Source organism: Geotrypetes seraphini, chromosome 3, assembly GCF_902459505.1.
Source record: "Geotrypetes seraphini chromosome 3, aGeoSer1.1, whole genome shotgun sequence".
In the NCBI taxonomy this organism is placed as follows: Eukaryota; Metazoa; Chordata; class Amphibia; order Gymnophiona; family Dermophiidae; genus Geotrypetes; species Geotrypetes seraphini.
The window spans coordinates 209578817-209585316 of NC_047086.1; positions in this window are offsets into that span (position 1 = coordinate 209578817).

Below are 6500 nucleotides of genomic sequence, written 5' to 3' on the forward strand. Positions count from 1 at the left end.
CCGAGAGGCACTAGAGGACCTCAAGAAGGCTTTATGTACAAACCCGGTCCTGAGGTCCATTGATCTAGCCAAACCTCTGATACTGCAAACAGACGCCTCTGGCACTGGATTAGGGGCGATCTTGAGTCAGGAGGTACAAGGAGTAGAACACCCGGTATTGTATTTAAGCCGGAAGCTACACCCCAATGAGCGTAATTACGCGACGGTAGAATTGGAGTGTCTTGCTGCGAAATGGGCGATGCAGACCCTGGAACATTATTTACAAGAACGGGAGTTTACTTTGATAACTGATCATGCTGCGCTGAAGTGGCTGAATACCATGAGGAACAACAACTCTCGTCTCACTCGGTGGTATTTAGCCCTTCAGACGTTTCGGTTCCGGGTACTGCATCGGCCAGGGCGGTTGAGTACGAATGTGGACAGTCTATCGAGAATGCAAACTGGGACTGAAGGGGATTTAGGATCCCAGGATGGGCAGCCCTTAAAGGTGAGGGTATGTCACAATCCTATCCCTAAAGTGCAGCTTTCGCCAGGGCAGGCTATTGTTAAACCTGGCCCAGTGATCCGGAGGGCAAATCACGGGGATAGGATTGTGACCAAGCCTAGGGAAAAACCCAGGTTTCCCTTTGTAGCAGACAGGTCTGATCTCCAGGGAGGAGAAGAGGAGAGTTGGGACAGCCCACAACAGCCCCAGAGAAACCTTTCTTTCCCTGGGGATCATCAGCTGAAGGGGATAATTAGGCTCCCAAAGGCAGGCAGGGAGAATAAGCCAAAAGCTCCTCCCCTTCAGAGGGCAGGGCAGTTTCCTCTGACTACTTTGGAGGCTGCTCTAAGGAGGAAAAGGGCAATCCTTGCAGAGCCAGCCAAGGAAAGGAACCCTCCTGAATGTACTCCTGAGGGAAGAGATTGGGAAATGCAGGAGCCTGATGCTGACACTGTGGCCGGGCAGTTTACTGGGGAAGAACCCATGGAATGTATTGAAAGTTCCAGTCTCTCTGAGGAAGACCTTATGGAAGTCAGTTAAGTGACAGGTCTAGAGATTGTTTGTTCAGGTTCCCTGTTGAGCTTGAGGGTTGTGCACTGCTTTGGAAAAGGGTGGTTGTAAAGAAAACCCCATTGCAGGACTTGTGCTGGCTGTATCTGCCCTGCTTGAATTAAGCAGCAAGAAAAACAAAAACAAAAACGTTTTTTTTTTCAAGTTTAAATGAGTCAGCTGAAGTTGAAGCTGACTGATTGTGTCAGGGTTGTGAGGGAACCCAAGGGAAGTAAGTGGGGAAGAATTCACTATACATCCGGTTGGGATAGTGGGGCCATTATTGGCAAGTCTGTTATACAGATTAAGTTAGGTGAATTCTCTTGCTTCCCCTCCCCCTCACCAACTCCTGAAGAGCTGGCTGGGGAAGAAGCCAGAACAGCGACAGGCTTGTGCACCTGAACAGTTTCAGCGGTGCAGTAAAATTGGACTTGTTGTGCCAGTGAAAAGAACTGTTTACACTCTTTTATTTTTTCTTTGACGTTTTGATACTGGACTACTTACCTGATGAAAGGACTGAGTGGTTGCTTTTGCCTTTTTGAAACCACTCCAGCCTGAGTTCCTAAGTTAAAGTATTTGCTTTAAGAGTGTGTATTCGTGGAGCAAGTTATTATGCCAAGCTAAACATTCTCACCACCAAATAAAGTGGATAGTTCTTGTTTGATAAACATTGACTCATTTTTATTTTGTTTTGCTTCACTGAGAAGCTAGTGAATAGAATCCAGCAGGACCTCTCTCAGTTGGGGAGGCACGTCGGAGCAGTTTACAAGGAGCGGGGCCGTGGTGGCCTGGACTACAGGTACCGGCCCGGCTACAACACCGACCGCACGGATCGCTCTCCAGCGATCCTGACACATGCGCAGACCATCTCCTTTGGCTGTAGATGATCTGCGCATGCTCACCATGAAGATATGAAACTTTTTTTTGTTGTTACTATCACAGAGCTGGAAACTTTTGCAAGCTCGTGGTTTTAATCCGCAGGTTGAAAGCGGGGCTGCACTGTGGGTTAAAACCATAGAGTCGTGGCAGAGAGTAGGAGATCGGGGCAGAGAGCAAGAGAATCAGAATCGGGGCAGAGATCAGGAGATCAGGGCAGAGAGCAGGAGAATTGGGGCAGAGAGCATGGGTTTGTAAATAAGCAACTGGTCCTCAGCAGTCACTTGTTTTTTGATAAAGCAGCCCAGTCGGTCTTGCTGAAATTGTTTTGTGAATCACGTCCTTCTTACTTTGCATACTGTTCCCCCTCATTTGCAGGATTGGATCAGATTGGAGGATGATTGGCACAGAGGTTAGTGAATCGGATTGGAGGAAAATCGGGTCGGTACACGATCGCAAACACATTCAGTGGGCTTAGTGAATCTAGCCCTATGGCCCTGATTTTAATAATGGTGCCATAAGTTAGACAGTCACTTAAACCAGCTGAAAAGATTTAAAGCAGGGATGTCCAACCCACAGCCCATGGGCCGCATGCGGCCCCGTGAAGTATTTTGTGCGGCCCCACTTGAGGGTTGAGGGCAATGCGGTGTTTTCCCCTGCCACAACCGGGTTTTTACTGTCTTGCCGGCTCCCTCCTCCATCTTGCTGCAACGTTTGCTCAAAGCCACGGGCAGCAGATCCTATGTGCCTCTTGCGGCTGACCAAGAAGTGTTCCCTCTGATGATGCAACGTCAGAGGGAAAGCTTCCAAATCAGCCTCAGGAGTCGCGTGGAAGCAAAATGGAGCCACAGGAGGGAACGCTGCAGCAAGATGGAGGAGGGAGCAGGCAAGACGGTAAACACCCATGACACAGAAGGGAGGGAGGGAGAAGGGTGTTTTGGGACTTGAGAGGGAGGCGCTGCCTGAGGCTTTCAGCAAAAAAAATGACTAGCAGTGAGGAGGGAGCCGGCCTGAAGGTAAACACCCGGGGCACAGAAGGAGAGAGAAGGGTGTCAGACTTGAGAGGGAGGGAGCACAAACTTAGGAAAAGATGGAAAGAAGGAGGGAGGGGCATGAACTTAGGACACAGAATGAAGGGAAAGATAGAGGGGAGCATGAGCCATAAGATGGAAGAATGGAGTGAGTGAGGGAAAGAGATACAGAAGTGAGGGAGATAATAGAAAGGGAGAATTGGGTGTCTGAGAGAGAAAGAGATGGTACAATTGGGGAGATAAAGAAAGAGGAGAACTGTTGGGCAGAGAGAGGAGGGACGGAGACAGAGAATTATTGGACATGGTAGTGGGAGAGGAGTGAGATAGAGATGCATGGGCGCAGAGTGAAGGGGGAGAACATGCTGGGCCGAGGAAGCCTCCTGGATTTTTTTTTGGGGGGGAAGGGTATTAAAAGAAGTACCAGATTGGGTGTGGGGGGAGAGCTTATGGGACCAGAAACAGAGGACAGAGATAGAGATGTTGGGCAATGGTCTGAAGGGAGCGAAGTTGGACCTGGGGTGGTGTGGAGGAATAGGGAAAGAGATACTTGAAGGGAGAACTGTTGGGAAGAGAAAAAAAGACACGGTGGACCTGTGGAAGGGAGGCAGGCAGGCAGGGGGAGAGATGGGATGGGGGCAGTTGGGAAGAGAAAGGGAGAGAAGTTGGATCTGGGGATGGGAGGGATGGAGAAATGTTAGGCCTTTAGATGGAAGGCAGAGAGATGCAGCATCTCTCTTTTTTTCTCCATTTCATTGTTCAGCATCAAGGGGGGAGGGAAGAAGAAAAACAGAAAAGAGAGGGAGCAAAATGTTTGACCATGGGGATAGAGCAGGAGAGATGGAACCATGGAAGGGCAGGAGGGAAGAGAGCTGGGATAAGATGATGCTAGGGGATGGAAAGAAAGGGACAGGGAGTTATAGCCTGACCAGTGGAGAGAGAGAGAGGGGGATTCTGAAAGTGGTGAGCCATGTGGATGAGGTCAAAAGGGAGATGACAAGATGAGTGAGAGAGCAGTGAGTACAGTGGTAGAAATGTGGTAATGGGGAGTAGATAAATGTAACAGGAGGCTGGGAAAGGAGTGAAATGGGAAATGGGAGAGCTAGAGACTGAGAGAAGATGGAGAACTGAGAGGTAGCTGAACATTTAAAAAGAAGGGTGAGAAAGAAGGCAAGATTTGAGTGGACAGAGGCAGAAAAGAAAAAGTTAAGAAAGCTGAAAGGGAAAAATCAATTCGTTGGAGACAGGCATAAGAAGGAAATGGAACGGAGAAGAGGAGAAAAAAAATGGACATCAGACACTGGAAAGAGAATTAGTTGAAGACATAGAAAAAGCAGAAAGAGAAACTTGGACCAAGATGATGGAAAAACAAAACATCCAGATAACAAGGTAGGAAAAATTGCTTTATTTTGAATTTATTAACTGGAATATGTTAGCTTTGGGATATGTGCATCACAATTAATTTTGTATTCAGCTGATTTGGGAGATGGACTGGAGCCCAAAATTAGTAGATGGGTACCAAAGTTTCTCCCTGCTTGAGTGCAATTTATAAATACTTGATCTAGTGAGGATTCTCAAGCCCTGCCAACTGAAGACATCTTCCTCCAGTCTGGCAACTCAAAATCTTCAAGCTTTGCAGCCAATGGCAATATCCTCAAGCTGCCCCTGCTTTCATGCATGCATGAAAGCCATGGGGGGAGGGGGAGGGAGGAGGGAAGGCAGCAGCTCTGCAATATTGCTGCCACCTGCAGAACTTGGGAAGTTGGAGGGGGAGGAGGTGGCTGTCAGTTGGTGGGGCTTGGGGATCCCTACTAGCTACAGCAGGGGAGATATTAATTTTGAAGGAGCCTAAGCTCACCTCTGAAGAGGCTCACCGTAGCTGTAATAGAAGTGAATGGGAGAACCAGGAGCGCGCATCCCTGCTCATTAGAATGGAGATGTGGAAGCCTGTGGCTGCTCCCACTGTCAGTGGTGTACGAGGACGATCACTCAGTCAGGGTAAGTATTACTGCTTTTTTAGGTTCCTCTCCACAGTGTCCCTTTAATGAAGGTTTATTAGATACGTACATCTTCTATATTAGTGATTTAAAATTTTGGACCTGCTCAACCTTTTTTTTGCTCATCAGCTAGTGTTAGTGTTTGTACGGCCCCAGAAAAAAAATTTTCGGCCAATGCGGCCCAGGGAAGCCAAAAGGTTTGACACCCCTGGTCTCATGGATAACTGTCCACCAACTATTATGAAATCAGCCCCTATCTCCTTCAAGGCTGAACTCTTTAATTGGGTTTCTTTATGCATGTGTACTGGCAAATTTCCAGCAGAACTTGGTGATATCCTTGTGACTCCTATTATTAAAAATTCTAAGGAGTCTGTTTCCCTGACTGCCATCTTCAAACCTATTGCCAACATACCATTTTTTCTTAAACTAATGGAAGAACTGGTTAACATCGATCTCATGAAATACTTAAAGAAGTTCAACATCCTACACAACTCTCAGTCTGGTTGTCATACAAATCATAGTACCGAAACAATTTTAGCTTCCATGACTGATCATCTTTTCCATTTGTTTTCCCTGGGAAGAAGTGCATTTGTACTACAGTTTGACCTGAGCAGTGCCTTTGACCTTGTTGATCATGAAATTTTGCTTAGATGCCTTGATTCCATTGGCATTTCTGGACAGGTACTAAATTGGTTTATGGATTTCCTAAAAAAACGTATCTGCCAGGTTTACAGTGAAGGAACTTTCTCCCAGGCTTGGTGTAATCCCTGTGGAGTTCCACAGGGCTCCCCACTCTCCCCTTAACTTTTAAATGTCTATATGGCATCATTGGGAAATACGTTATCCAATTTAAAATTGAAGGGATATATGCGGATAACATTACAATTATTATTCCCATAACCTTACTGACTCAAGAGACAGAACAATTCATCTCATCTGGCCTTACTAAGATAGAACAATGGACTATGCATTTTAAATTAAAACTAAATTCAGATAAAACTAATCCCTTCTTTTATGAAACTGCGATAGCAGTTTCCTTCACGGGTAACTGCGCTGAATGACCCATAGGAACTCGAGTGTCGGGAGCAGCACAGGTCATTCAGAGTGGTTCCCCGTGCTAGAAACTGCTATCACAGTTCATACAAGGAGGCCTAAGTTCTTTTTCGCAAGTCCTAATAACAAGATCACTAATACCTCTTTGAGATTAAATGGGTCAGACCACCCAATTAATTTTACCATCAAAATCCTGGGTATCATCTTGGACCAAAGCTTGACTTTTGAAGATCACACTAACTCTCAGGTTAAAAAATGTTTTTTCACTCTATGGAAACTTTGTATCATTAAACACAATTTTGATTTCTTCGCTTTTCGACTGCTGGTTCAATCTTTGATCTTAAGTATTTTAGACTATTGCAATATTATATACTTTGGATCCTTTAATAAAACCATTAAACGACTGAGAATCGTACAAAATGCTGCACTCTGTCTCATCTAGTCTCAAGAAATTGGATCATGTAAACCTGTATTACAAAAAACTACACTGGCTGCCCATGGAAGCAAGGATTA